General features: G+C 42.6%; 1 protein-coding gene across 4 annotated transcripts in view; it reads right to left on the bottom strand.

Annotated features, from left to right (window-relative positions):
• The window catches only part of LOC309709963 (A-type voltage-gated potassium channel KCND2-like), a 51,944-nt gene extending 41,091 nt beyond the window's left edge, over window positions 1–10,853 (bottom strand). For 2 of the 4 annotated variants that reach the window (XM_082539003.1, XM_082539005.1), the window contains exon 1: window positions 10,558–10,853. The gene's annotated coding sequence lies outside the window, so the exon portion shown is untranslated. Of the gene's footprint in view, window positions 1–6,442; window positions 6,577–10,557 lie in introns of those variants that run through there. The other 2 variants (XM_082539004.1, XM_082539006.1) reach the window with 1 other exon arrangement.
• Between the last annotated feature and the right edge of the window lie 4,993 nt (window positions 10,854–15,846).

Here is a 15,846-nt window from a genome sequence, read left to right as displayed (position 1 = left end):
TAAAAAAAAATCACACATAAATTGTGTACCAGAGGCTCCGATGACTGCAGCAAAGCCAGACTGCAAGCCAGAACCCCGTATGTCTGATTTATGTATAGAGTGGATGTATATCACCAAATTATTTTAAATGTGGGGTTGTGGATGCATTACTATCACTTAGGGGGCTAATGGTACACTTGATATGATAAAGACACTACAATATCTATCTATCTATCTATCTATCTATCTATCTATCTATCTATCTATCTATATATATATATATATATATAAACAATCAGATGATCCCTTTTAACAGGAAAACACAGAACCAGGCTCAGAGGTAGCCATCTCCCACAACTGGTTGAGGGTGAGGGGAAAGATAAGAGAGAAATGGGAGGCAGGACAAAAGACCCACTACTGAAGGGAGAGCCAGAGTTTAATAATTACTAATGATTAATGCAATAGCGGTGTATATCCCTGTAGGGAGTGAAAAGATGTGATGTGAAGAAATGCTCAGTGCATCATCAGAAGCCCCCCAGCAGCCTCAGTCTACTGCAGCATACTCAAGGGATGGTTCAGGGTCATCTGATCCAACCCTAATTATAAATTTTAAGCCTAATATTTAAAATAAAGAGGGTGTCAGTCTCCTGAATCCAAACTGGGAGCTGGATCCACAGAAGAGGGGCCCAGAAGCTGAAAGCTCTGCCTCCCATTCTACTTTTAGGAGCTCTAGGAACTACACGTAAGCCTGGAGTGTGAGAGGAAAGTGCTTTGCTGGGATAATAAGGTAGTATGAACTTTTTAAAGATATGATGGGGCCTGAAATTAAATTAAATTTTGGATTTAACAAGAAGCTAGTGAAGAGAAGCTAATGTGGTAAAAATATAGTCTGTCTTACTGGTCCTTGTTAGTACTCTCTCTCCAGTGTTTTGGATTAAGTGGAGGCTTTTCAAGGAGCTTTTAGAGTAGCCTGATAATAATGAATTAAAATAGTTAAGCCTAGAAGTAATAAATGCATGAACTAGTTTTTCAGTATCACTCTGAGAAAGGACGCTTCTAATTTTACAGATGGAAAAAGCAGCCCTACATATTTACTTATGCACGTTGAAGGATATATCCTGATCAACAATGACTCCCACATTCCTCATGGTGTTATTGGAGGCCAAGGTAATGCCATCCAAAGTATCTGTTTAGAAAACACGCTTTTAAGATTTTTAAGGCAGGGTATATGACCCCAGTTTTATCTAAATTAAAAAGTAGAACACTAGAGGTGATCTAGACCAGCAGTCCCCAACCCCCGGACCACGGACCAGTACTTGAGGCTTGGGCGTGAAATTTATGGTTTTCAGGGTTTTTATTGGTTTTCATCATTATTTTTTTTAATCGTTAACTCGGTTTCTCTGGGTCTTTTGCCCTGTGTTATGAATAAATCTTTATTTTTTTGGTACTGGTACTGGTTTTATTTTGTTGTATTTATCCGCGACACCTTAAAGACCGGTCCGTGAAAATATTGTCGGATATAAACTGATCCGTGGCACAAAAAAGGTTGGGGACCGCTGATCTAGACCTTATGCCTGTAGTTTAATTAATTAGCATCATGTGGCTTTTTGGATGCTTATCATCTACGAAGCAATGACAATATATACAGAGTTTTTTAATAATATTATCTTGGTAAATGCATTGAGGAAATCAATGACTGGTTGTGCCACAATTTTCTCCAGCTAAACAAAAACAAAACTGAGGTAATAGTCTTTGGCGCCAAAGAAAAACGATTACAGGTCACCAGAGAACTTCAATCTATACATCTAAAAACCACAAACCAGGCGAGAAATTTGGGTGTAGTGATGGATGCAGACCTAAACTTAGAAAAACACATTAAGACAATAACAAAGTCAGCTTACTATCACCTCAAGAATATTTCAAGGATAAAAGATCTGATGTCTCAACAGGACCTGGAAAAACTAGTCCATGCATTCATCTTTAGTAGGCTTGATTACTGTAACAGCATCTTTACAGGTCTACCTAAAAAATCAGTCAGACAACTACAGCTCATTCAGAACTCTGCTGCTCGAGTCCTCACTAAGACCAAAAAAGTGGACCACATCAGTCCAGCTCTGAGGTCCTTACACTGGCTGCCTGTCCGTCAGAGGATAGACTTTAAAGTTCTGATGCTGGCCTATAAAGCTCTGAATGGTTTAGGACCAAAATACATCAATGACCTCCTGACCCAGTATGAACCATCCAGATCCCTCAGGTCATCTGGATCCGGTCTTTTATCAGTTCCCAGAGTCAGAACCAGACACGGAGAAGCTGCATTCAGCTTTTATGCTCCTTATATCTGGAACAAACTCCCAGAAAGCCTCAGATCAGCTGAAACACTCAGTTTATTTAAATCCAGGTTGAAGACTCACCTGTTCTCAGCTGCATTTGAATAAAGCACCAAATCCACACTTTAAGCTTAAATTTCAAAACTTACATTTAACTACTGATTTTATCTACTGTTCTGATTTTATCTGTTTTGATTTTATATACTGTTGTTTGTTTGTTTGTTTGTTTGTTAATTAGTTAGTTAGTTTATTTGCTTGTTTTATTCAATTTTAAATCATGCTTTTTATTTGTTCTTGTTTCTAATGTCTCTGTAAAGCACTTTGAATCACCTTGTTGTTGAATTGTGCTATACAAATAAACTTGCCTTGCCTTGCCTTGCCTAAAGAGAGTATGTATAATGTGAAAAGTATTGGTCCCGACACAGAACCTTGTGGAACTCCATGAATAATTTTTCTGGGCGACAAAGGCTTAAATTATATTAGGTTTATATGCACAAATCAAAATCTGTCAGATATACTCTGTAGTAAAATTTTGTGATTAATTGAACATTGTACTGAGGTCTAACAGGACAGAGATGAGTTCATTGTCAAAAGCTATAAGAAGATCATTCATAACCAGGGGTGCACATAAGTGGTCCGCAGGTGTGCACGCGCTATCAAAATAAAAGACGTGAACCCGATAAGAAGTTGTAACACGTGTTTGCGTACATATAAAAGGCACTGTTTTTGTCCGCTAGAGTGGGATTTTTACGGCATATTCTGCGCCACATCTCTGTGTGTTCATTATTTGTTTGAAGCCAGCTCACCTCCTGCAACCACTTCTCCGAGAATACACACTTCTTCTTCTTTTCTTTGGAGGTGGAGGAACACCAAAGTAATTGCTTAAAGGAGCTTGCTTCTCCGACATCTTTAAGAGTTCTAAACAAATGTCTGTCCTCCTCTAGAAAATCTTATGTACGCAAACGCGCGTTGCTGCTTCTTATCTGGTGCGCGTCTTTTCTTTGACAGCGCATGCGCACCTGCGGACCACTTATGTGCACCCCTGGTCGTAACCTTCACTTGTGCTGTTTTTCTACTGCTATAATGGATTCAGATCCTGACTGAAACCCTTCAAATAAACCATGCCTCAACTGATTATCCAGCAGTTTCACAACTACCCTTTCAAGGAATTCAGCATTTTGAAAAGAGATAATGAAAAATTAATTAAAAGATTGATAGCACTCATATCTCATTTTTTAATAGAATGATACAGCCTGCAGCAGGTTTGCATACCTTAGCATAAATACTAGCTAGACCGTCATTGTTCAAACATCACAAAGTCTGCCTAGAATTTTACACCATATTTGTTTATCTGTCGAAAAAGGACAAAATTTAAGAAGAGACTGTTTGTCATACCATGTAGAGGTATGTACCACTTTCTTTCCTATTTTCACTCTTGGTGCAGAACTAAGTTAGCCAAATGTGGGATGGGTAGATATGACAGCCATGGTAATCTTCTCATCTTACTCTCAGCAAGAAGGTAGGCAAGTGTGTTCCCACAAATGTTTATTTATTTATTTATTTATTCATGTGAAGCATCAGAGTTAGATATAGTTATATACCACTGAGCGAACCTTCTAATCGGCATCTTTAGCAAACAGTGTGTATAGAGTAACAGGGAAAAGACCAGTATGGGTATATGTCATAAACTCAATAAAACTCAATTGAAATTCCATTGAAGACACGATTGTCTTACCCTTTAAAGAAAATCTGTACATGGAACAGCTTGATACAAAGATAATGATGTATTTCAGTCTTGCAGAAAGAGCAATATAACAACTGAATGGGTGAGCTGCAATGAATAACGAGATAACCTGCCTATTAAAGATAAAGCGGAGGTGTTGAGGTCGTCAGCTCCTGAGCAGCTGCTATTGGATGGCAGTTCAATTTAAGAGGGGGTGGACCGTCCGTTGAGAGTTTTGTAATTAATCAAAGTCCCCCTTTAAACTCAACTATTTCACATTCAATTTTATCTGTTCGTCTCCCACGTGCAAAGCCCTTGTGTGATGTGAGCCCATATCTTAATTACTCTCAGATCACTGATACCCCCCCACACACACTCACAGTATCTCTTGAAGAGACAGAAAATCATTTTACAGCTGAGCAGATAAGTCCCCGTGCTCCCTTTAACAGTCGTCGTGTCCCCCCCGCTTCCCTCACCACCACCACCCCTCGCCGAAGCGCATCTGACAGTGTTTTAATGACAGACAGACAGCGAAGGGCCTTGTTCTGATAATTCCTCAGCTACATATTCAGAATACCCCCAACCCCTCCTTGCATTTGTGATGGATTTCAAATGGAGCCCTTGCAAAAATATTATAATTTCAAAGCAGACATACATCGTTAACATGTTATTAATGGCAGAGGCTGGTGGAAGTTGGCTGCTACTGTACAAGTTTTTCAAGTTGAGTGAAAGATCATTATGGAATGTGTGTTTGAGCATGGAGCATGGATTTTTGAGCGTTTACTGAAGATGTGTCCGGCGTTATTATTGACCTACTCCAGGGCCACAAATCACTGAGTAGAATTCGGTGTCATGTTCTGCTTAATGCACCATTTTATCACGTTTTGTAAGGGGGGGGGGGGCATTTTATGTTTTATGCTGAGCCGCCACCTCTAGGTCAGCATCAGTTCTAGCTTAGTCACCCAAAGAGTTAAAACTTAGGCATGGTTGGATGGTTGGATGTTTCTTCTTCTTCCATTTTTTTGTGGTGATGCCTTTAACTTTCATATCATGATCATAGGAACCCTGTCATAACTTCATCACTGAGTGCTTTCATTTATCTTTCACAGGGAATCAAATATTTGGACACATCCATGAGCTACTGCTGTAGAAAGTAATTGAAGAGGGATGTTTCTGTTCATGAATATCTAAATGGAACAACGTTTGGACAGAGAGCATTACTGAAATCACATGAAAACATTGCCAGAGTTGGACTCTTGCTCACAGTGCACACAGTGAAGTGCCTGGAGCTGCTTGTCAGATGTTACGATGGCAAGGAGCACATACAGACTTTAGAATGACACAGCGGGTGCCTTTTGATGCTGAAATAATTCTAAAACCTTCATTCTATAAATAAAGCTGCCACATTAAGACGCAACATTTTGATACGCTAAGACATTGGTATCTTTTTTTTTCCTACAGAAGGGAAAAAAGTGCCCGAGGGCAACGCTGAGGCTTTGAGAGCAGCTCAGGGGCTACGCTACAACTCAAGCATGTGGTTAAATTAACCAAGAGGCTGAAACAAACACAAGGTGAACGACACAAACTGAACTGCTGATATTAAATATATTTCCACTTTCTGATCTGCCTGAGCGGCACCATAAAAGCACTTCCATTTCATCCTGCCTCGGTGTGCCTCGCGTCTAAATTAGAGTGGTAAAAACCCCATTTTATTACAATTTAACTTTCTCATTATGGTTGAGTTCACCACCAGGTGTATAAACATCATTAGATCAACTTTTGCTGCATAAAGCAACACAAATATTCACCTGCAGCGGCTTGGTTTTTTTCCCCCACTGGCGGATGAATCAGCATGCCGTTGTCTAATCACCTCCTTTCGCTCTTCCAGCTTGTTACTGGCTAATCATGCTCATTTAAATAGCTCACATGTGTAATTACTGCTGTCAAGCAGTCCCAGACCTAACAGGTCAGCTTGCTCAGAGGGCCAAGCCCATTATGGAGACGTTAAGTTATGATCATAGCTATAGACCAGCTGTAGTAATACAGCCCAGGGGAACAAATGCCAGCGTCTCTCACTGGGAAAATAAAGTGTTTGTTTAACATAAAACAAGGTGCTTGTATGGTGTGTGTGTGTGTGTGTGTGTTGCTTTGATTAGCATAAATGACCATAACTCATTTATGGCTCATCAGTGGTTGCTGTTTTCTAATCAGACCATTTAGGTAAAAATCACCAGGCTCTAGTAATGAAAGCGGTGACTTTGTGCTTCTGTTTTTCTTCCAACAGCAAATACAGTTCAGTTTTGTTGGTCAGAACAAAAGACGATGATGATGAAGAGTTGATTGGTTTTATTTTTCCAAGGTTGTGTGAGGTGGGCTAGAGCCTAGTCACATATTGGGAAGTGTCTGCAAATACCGTACGAAAGGTTGTTCTTATTTAGGATGCGGAGAGTGACACTCTGAGGATTAGCCGCAGCTTTTTCCGTATGGCAAAAGCACTCTCAGGACACCTTCAAGTTTTTCTCACTTTTCTTTTACTCTCTTGCCACACTCCCAGGAGGTGAAAGAAATAAGCCCTGAACTGCTGGAGGAGAGGAAGAATGGGAAGTGAGAACATGGTGAACACAAATTCACAAGGTGTTTCACTGAGACGTGGGTGTGTGTGTTAGCTGCATGTATGGGAATACACAGGCAGACATCTGGGGATCTACTGGTTCCTGCAGGCGATAAAATAATGTTAAAAAGCAGTGCAGATCTGCAGCTGACTGAACCAGTGTTATGGCTGCTTTATGAGCTGTGCCCATCCAATCAGAGCTCTAATTAAGCAAGAACAGTGGTGGTGGAAATGGCGAGGATGTATTGTTTACCAGAGCCTCAAGACTGCACTGTGTGAATGCTGCAGCACCATGTTGACACGGCCGTTTTATTATGAGCAAATAGCTCCGATTTTTTTTCCTTTCTTTTTTTTTTTTTCCTAGCGTCTTCTCTGCTTTAAAGACTCTTGGTGAGGTACACCCAGGAGGCTGTACATTCTATTTCATTTCCATTTGAAAAACAGCGCAGTGGAAATGACAAATGCATGAGGCCTATCGAGAAGCCTTCAGGGCAGTAATGTAAATAACAGAAATTAATCATCTTCTCCAAAGAGAGAGAAACACGCCTCACAGTCACAACAAAGGTCACAAATCTGGCCTATGCCTTCACATCTTCCAAACAAGAAATGACAGACTTCTGACACGCCACTAATGCTTGAACGTGTGGTCCGTTTGTGTGTGTGTTTCCACAGCGTGTGTTTTCATGCGTGTGTGCAATCGTCTTCCTGTGCATGCCTTATTTTTGATTGCGCGTGCGCATTTTCGAGCTCGCCTTTGAATTTGTTTCGTTTATTTGTGTGCGAGTGTCAGGTTGTGCACGTGCATCTGCGTCCGCACACACCTCTGTTGTCTGCGCGAGCGAGTGTTTGGTCGCACATTCTCAGAATACCTTTTTCTCCGAGGCTGAACCATCTACTTTTAGCTGACAGCAAATAGTTGAGCAGAACCAATTTAATCTTGTTTTTCAGTCCAGGATGACATGCAGGGGAATAAAGCAGTGAAGCTTGTCCTAACTCTCCTGGTGGAGGCAGCCACTGCAGGCAGACATTCACTGAGGAATAGATGGTAATTGCAATGTGTTGATTTGAACTTTATAGGCATCATGGGAAGCTATGGCAACGCAGTGTAGTATTACTTTATACTGGGCAGAGACACTCTTCAGCCCTCTTATACTTAGTGTAACAGCTGCTGGGGAAACTAATTTGCAGCTCGGGAAAATACTACCTGACAGATCGATTCACCAGTTGTGCCCACAATTAATGGACGACTCACTCTCGTGGAAAAAAGAAAGAAAGAAAATAAATTCCTCCGGGTAGCTTTGGCACAGGGGAAAGGTGGCATAAATGCTGCTCTCCTACAACTCATAAATGTCACAATTAAAACAAACCACAAGCTCTGTGTGCATTACAAAGCCTCTCAAGGGACAACTTGACATTTGGACAATCAAGTCAAGTTTCTCATCGCGAAGAAAGTCGGCTTTTTATGTACCCTGGCGAGAGCTTGTGCGTCGCAGCGTTACTGCACTCATTTGGAAAAAAGGAGGCAATTGCGTCGGAAATAAAGCGCAGGAGAATGTTGCACATATATTCATAGCACCAAGAGCAAACCGAAATAGGCTTTTTCAATGACAGCGATCTATACATAGAGCTGGTCTGTGCTGAAGTGTTGGCGGTGAAGAGCACACACCAGCTGTCAGTGTGAGGAAAGAGAAGAAAATAGCTTTCATCGCAGAGGGGAGAGGACTGTCGGGCCACTCGGAGGCAGAAACTGAATCAGTCATACATTTTCAAATAAATTCACATGGGAAGAAGAAGGGAATGTGCAGGAATTCAGAGTGCTACGTAACGCAACCTGATCTGCTGATGATCCCCGGGAGGAATCTGCAGATGAACCGAGTGGAGCCACAAACAACAAATCCTTTGAACTCCTGGAGTCCAAACCAGATTAACAGTGGCTGTGCACCAAAAACAGTCAATGAAATTTTAAAAGCAAAGCCTCCCTGATTGTTTTACATAACACCGGGGTAGCTGCGTTTGTGTGTCGACTCCGTCTTGACTTCCTCCGTTCGCAATGGCTGAAGCTGCAGCTTATTCTTGCCCTGTTGCTTCTGTTTTTGTTGATGGACAAAATTATGGGATTTGACTAAGAGGATTAAAATGACAGCAGTTAATGAGACACAGCTGGGACTGGATCACAACACACAAACTGTATCGCACCCCCTCACACTAACCCCCCCAGCACCACCATAAATATAGACAAACACACACACACACACACATAATTTGGGCATGTACATCAGCGCGCGCACACATATTTGAGCTCCCTCTTATTTTCTTCACCTAAAGACCCAACGACAAGCTGCCAATCACTTTCACATAATTCTTATTACACAGGGTTTATTATCCCTGTCAAATGAACCAGATTAATTATGTCTTTTCTGATGGATTTGAAGTATTTAGCCTAACAGGGCACACTGGGAATAATAGCGTAATTGTAAGCTCTCCCTAACCCCCTCCCCTGTCATGTTAAAAAAAAAAAAAAAAACACAACAAACAAACAAAAATGCTCCATTAAATGTTCGTTACAGAGAAAGGGGCAATATATGCACATGACAATGAGACTCCGGATGTTGCAAATGAAATTCAAGGTTGAGCCACATCTCATTACCCACTTGATCCATATTATAATGTCTTATAAAGTCTTCCACCATGACAGGATAAAAAGGAGAGGCTGGCATCGGCAAGACAACATTTTATTGCTTTGTTGTGATGTAGAATTAATGCCCGCCCGGCAGAATTGATAGTGACATATTATAATCTTGTAAAGTTGATACGTGCTAGCAAACAGCTGTCTGTTTGCACATAAAGCAGAGCTTAAGCAACACTGGGGTTATGTTTCAGTTCGCACTACAAGTGCAGTTGGTGTTTCCTCGGCACGCAGCCAGCAGCAGTAAATTCGGGAGCTGTAAAACTAAAGCAGTGAGCTGAAAGACGTCAAGAGGGTCCGGCGCTCTGAATGGAAACAACAGAATCAGATGATAATTTTCTGTGGGCTTCTTTGTCTTTAAGAGTGGCTCATTTCTCACTTCATAAAGTCATCCAACCCACTGTTAATTATTAAGGGTTTAAAAGCAAATGATCCACATAATCCAGAAGTATTTTTTAAAATGAAGACAACGGGGTTGTGACAGGCATAGTTGATACTCATACCCAAATAAGATGTCTGTCTTTACTCGTGGATTAGAATGTAAGAGTTAGCAGTCAGGGGAAAGCCTACATGTTTAAAGTAACTGTGTGTAAAATCTCACCACTAGATGTCAGTAGATTGCACATTTTAAGTGCGTAATTCTTTCGAGGCTTCCAGGTTTAAACCTAGATCGTTAGTGAATAAACTCTCGTACATTGTGAGAATGTAATCAAGCTGTTTATCAGAGTTAGCTGACATAATGTTAGCTTAAAACCAGCCGGGTTGTTGTCAGCTCTTCAGAGGTATTGGGGTCACATGTCTAATCTGCTGGCAATAAATATTTATGCACGTTTTAATGTCCTAGAGCAGCGGTCCCCAACCCCCGGTCCGTGAGTCGTTTGGTACCGGGTCGCGAGAGTTGAGGCTCAGGTGTGAAATGTATGGTTTTCAGGGTTTTTATCGGTTTTCAGCGTTATTTTGTTAACGTTTTTTATCGTTAACTCGGTTTTCCTGGGTGTTTTCACGTGTGTTATGAATAAATCTTCTTTTTTTCGGTACTAGTTTTATTTTGTTGTATTTATCCGCGACACCTTAAAGGCCGGTCCGTGAAAATAAGTGAAAATAAGGAAGTTCAAGTTGTTTCTTTCACATCTGTGGTGAAGGGAAACCCATCTCTGACGATTAAACAAGCTCTTTCATAGCTTGAATCTGAAGCTAAAACATACATAAAAATTTGCACATGAACACTTACGAGTTCTCTTGTCCTCTGCCTTTGGCGTACTAAATGTGTGACTGGTCTCTCTCGGCCCCTGTATTCAAGATGGTGGGACAACATGGCAGCTTCCACAAACTGGCGCTCGCTCCTGTGTATAATGGTTTAATTGCACGTTTATGAGAACGTGCGAGTTCGTTAGAATACATAATCACCCACTAATTAATGTGTATTCATGAGTACAACATTGTTTTTTCTATTAAGTAAACTCAAAATAACAACTGAGGGTGCCTTTAAGGGTTTATGTTTACTCATCTTTAATTGAATTTAAACACTTTATTTTGTTAAATCACCACTTCTGCTGTACATGAATAAATATCTGTAATCTGCATGGTTGCGCTCTCTGCCTGTAGGCACAACAATGTCTCTGTGGTATGTAAATGTCACCATGTGATATTCAGTGCAGCAATTATAATATCCTATTTATGGAATAGCTTTCGTGACAATATTAAGGATTGATTTTCTGTGATGATCATTGTCATGATTACATCTGCCCCCAGATTTCCAGAAAGTCAATATTTTCATTCTTCTGCCTTCATCAGTCCACTGTCGAGTAGTGAAATCTACTGAATCGTTCTGATGAAGATGGGGGAAGGGCACGAAATGTATTCCGCTACGTGACGTCTTTATGAGCAGCCCGTAGCATACTAAAGACAACACGCTTAATTAAATTCATGGGGGACTTTGATGGGCATACATGACAGTAATGTGGCCTGGACCATCTCGATAATGTAATATGCATGTTAATAAAGAGGCCTCTAGTTTAAAGTTTTAAAATAATGTAAGCAACACGCTATTAAGCATGGCCCGGAGCATGTCAGCGAGAAGCTGCACTGCATGCTTTTTGGTGGCTGCCCTATGCTTTTGTGTGTGTGGGTGTGTGGGTGGGTGTTTTAATCTATGTGACTTTGATGCATTATATTGCATTTTCTCTTACAGCAGTCAAAAAAGACATTACCTGTGCGAGTTTGCTGCGGCGTGTTATTTCAGATCCCTCTTATCTTTCAGTCTTACAGAAAGCCCACCATGAGGTTCAGGCTGTTTTGTGGTACAGTGAAAAAAGGGGTGACTGTAGAATAATGAAACTTTGATATAACTAGTTGTGGTTCATGTTTTGAAGCGATGCTGCGCTGGTCAGTCGCATACAAAAGATAAAATGAAAAGTAGGGCTTTAAATCAGAGGGAGCTCACAGCGTTAAGGCTGTGGCCGCGAATTCTGGTTACATGGTGTGATGTGGGACCAGGATTGAGCCAGCCAGATCAGAGGGATAACCCATTGCTTCGCAGTTTTCCTGTGGTCAAGCCTGCATGACGGGCATGACATCTCACCGTGCAGTGCTGTCTGCTTGTATTAGCATTCAGCAATTAATTTGAGCACTTGTTTAGACTGTACACAGTGAATCTGCTTCAAATATTTGAAATCATGTCGCCCCTTGAAAGCTCAAGGGCCGCGGTATTATTTAGCTTGGCCCGATGCTGTGATGAATAAGTGAATTTCTGCAAGTGTGCTCAGAATGCTATTATGCTAATATTAACAGACAAGCCATCTGCAAGGAGTGTCGAGTAGGATATGCTTCTTCTTTTTTTCCCTTCAGAACTATTTCTGCTTATTGGAACATAGATTTAACCACCTGTGCGCATATGTTAATACAGCATTTTCAAAAAAATCTGCGCCTGTGACCGAACAAAGTGTTCCGTAATAGGAAATGGGATACTCACTGAAATGCAAAAGACAGCACAGGTGGTGCCCAATGACCCACAGGCCCCTATCATCTCCAGGTTTAAAGCCGATTGAGACCAATGACTTTGACTCTTACAGTAAGAGGGAACAAAAAGTTATGCTTCCATTTGGAATCAGCCTGAGTTTCAGCCCACACACAGGGCACGCTTCAGTGGTCTGAGAAATTACAGGATACCACCCCTTCCAATTTCACCATCACTGGACCGGGCTGTTGCAGGCTTCTGAAACAATTACCCCAAGGGGACCAGAGCAACCTTGTTTATACCTCATTGAGCAGCCACAGTTCCAATTTAGCACAGGTAATTACAACATCGTTATCTTCTCCTAAATCTTCACCAAAGGTGCTATCACAGAAAGCTACCTTTGGCTCAGCTCGCCATTTGGACAGTGATCGAAACAAACACAGCATCAGTATGCCCAGGCATTTCTTGGACGGGCTTATGTTCGTTCTCCAGGTGTCGGTGACCCAGCGCAGCCTGCTCACCCAAAACACATCAGTCACACTAACACACATCTGTCGTACCGGTCCAACCCACTCCATCACAGCACACGGCTGGTCTCTCTCCTTGAATGTCCCACCCCGCTTGGAGAGGACAAACAAATCTTCTGATTTGCCTCTAATCTGCAGTCTACCCTCAGCAAGGGCTGCCGTCAAATCGCACATCAAGGACAAGCCCTCCGCAGGGGGGCTATCCATTAGCACAGCATCCTGCATTCACCATAGTGCGATGGGGACAGGGCAGAGGGATACGCTCCAATTAGAGATGGAGACATGGGGACTTTGCCCCTGACATGTCCCTGCTGCTCCACAAAAGAAGTGTGAACACACCTTTCTCAGAGGAAAAAGGACGCTTTTTCTCCCTGTCATTTCTCCTGCCTCGGGCTGTTGCTGTTCATACACCTCATGAAGCTAAACCATTTCACATCACGCTGTTTCTTTTCGTGTGCGTGGTGCTGCCTGCCTGTTCGAGTCTGCTCTGTTCGAGCATGAATGACTGGCCAAGCTTATATGTATGTGTGTATATGGCAGAAATGTGTGCCTCTTGCTTTGTGTGAAAATGCTTTCTTAGGGTGGGAGGTCTTTGGTATGCATCTCTCGTTGGAGGCTTCCATCAACAGAAATCCATCCCTCTCTATAGTGCAGCAACTATTCAGCAACTGGTTTGAGGGCTTGGACCAGCTTCATGCTTTACGCATTTGCATGCTGCATGAACACAATCTGCTGACGCCCATTGGGAACTCCGTCCATCCATTTGCATTGTTTTTACACCCCTACACGAAGCTAACCAATTTGCAGCCATAGTCCGTCTTGATTTTTAATCGGCTTACGTGTAAGAGACACAGACAAAAGCAGAGCGACAACAGGCTAATGAATATTTCATCTATATGAATAAAACACATCGCGGTCCTGATTCAACTACAGGAGAGCATACCTTTCACTGGTCCCGCGTGTGCCTGTGTGTTTGAAAGGAGAACGTTGAGCGCTCAGATATGAATGAGTTTTTGCGTTAAAAGCAACTCCAAATCCTAACTTTCCAGTGGCCCTCAAAGTCCAGATCTACACAAACAGAGAAAATCCAGCATATTTGGTTGATTATGCAGTGTATCAACTATGCATGAAGCAATTACACAGCAGAATCTTCAGGCTTGGATGGAAATTGAATGGATGCATTGCTACAACAATCCCTCTCTCTCTCTCCCTACATGTTCATTCATTAACCCGGCCGGGCAACCATTTGTTTGTGCAAACACTCGTTTAGCTGTTTGTTTGCTGGTTCATTTCCCCTTTTTTTTTCATTATTTGCTCCGAGAGATGTCAATGTCTTGTGACCCAATCCTCCGGGATTTCCATCTGAGTTGAGGAGACAGCCGGCATTGACAGATAGAGGTCAAAGGTAGAAGATGCAGGCCTGGGGACAAGGCTCTCAGTGACAGAGGAAGGAAGATGAGAAATAAACTGCAGAAGCTTAGATTGATAGGAGTTTAAGGAGCGGGAGGAAAAATTAAACTCGGGGGAGGCGGGGAGGGAAGGAAGAAAGGGAGGGTGGGAAAGGCTGGATCAGAGTAGATGGAAAAGAGAGAAGAGAACAGGAGTCAGCATGATAGGGGCACGCTGGAGAATGAGTTTTTTGCCCCGAGAGCACCATCTTCAAAAGCTTTTGGGGGCATGCCTTTACACAATTTTACTTTTAACATAATCCAGACTTATGTGTTTGTCGGTAAGTGTGTGTGTGTGTGTGAGAGAGAGAGAGAGAGGGAGAAGCATCTCGATGCAGAAACCCCCCCCCCTCATCTTCCAATAGTCGAACACCAGTGCTATCTTTGACGGTAAAGTTATGCACTGCATTAGGATGCTCTCAATGACCTAGAACAGCGATTTGATTGCTTCATCTGCAGTCAGTTTTTTTAGGTTGTCTTTAATGTACTTTTGTTTGTCTGCTTCTCTGTTTTTGTGTCTTTATGTGTGTGTGTGTGTGTGTGTGTGTGTGTGTGTGTGTGTGTGTGTGTGTGTGTGTGTGTGTGTGTGTCTGTCTGTCTGTGGGCCTGTCTTCCTTTCTTCCATCTGGATTCTTTTAATCCCATTCTCTTACTCTAATCCATCTTTCTCAGCCTCTTCCTCCCACACTCTCTTCCCCTCTCTTTGCCCTCTCCTCTTCCTCCCCCCTATGCTTGTACCCCCCCGCCCCCCTTCCTCTTTTTTTCTATGCTGCTGGATCGCTGCACCCAATTCACTTGGCATCCACTCGAGATAAACATGTTGTGGTGGACAGACGCCTGGGTCCCGGTCCGGAGGAGCGGTACGGGGAGGACAGACTGACGTGGGTGGGCCCTGCCCCAGTCCCAGCGTCAGCAGAGACAGCAGCGGGCAGCGTCAGCCACTCGGCCAGATGGTCTCGAGTCGAGTTCTCGCCACTGTTCATCAGATGCACCCACGCGCTCTGTCTTGCCTCGCCATGGCCCCCAGCATCATGTCACAGTGGAACCAGAGAAAATTAGCACCTAATTATAGGCTCCTCTCTGTGAAGAATGGTATTGGTTCAGGTGAACTGTGTCACCGTGTGGAGGCTACTTGGCTGACTCACTGTCGTACCAAGGCCCACAGACCACACACAATTCATGGAGAGGCACACACACACACATACACACAAGCGAAAGGGTAGACCTCCCTCCTTGCTGGTTGGTTTGCGCCCCACCATGAGGACGCCACAACAGAATCCACTTGTGTTCCATCTCTGATCCAACAGGATTAATTACACAAACAACAGAAGCCGTTTCCCCCTGCTTTCTACGCTCCGCGGGCTTCCTCGTGTTGAGCATGGTGTAGTCAATCTTTACTGGGAACAATGGAGATTGCATTATGGTGTATTTTCTGGAGATATGAATACAGATGTGAGCTTGCCTATGCTGCCATCTTGTGATTGCATCTGGACAAGTACAGGATGCAAACAAGGTGAACTCGAAGAGAAACCCTTTATTATTTATTTGACGCAACACTGTATCGTGATATCGAGTTAAAGGTAAATGAA

This window comes from Aulonocara stuartgranti (assembly GCF_965226115.1).
Source record: "Aulonocara stuartgranti genome assembly, chromosome: 7".
NCBI classification, from domain to species: Eukaryota; Metazoa; Chordata; class Actinopteri; order Cichliformes; family Cichlidae; genus Aulonocara; species Aulonocara stuartgranti.
This window is presented reverse-complemented; position numbering and strand designations above follow the sequence as displayed.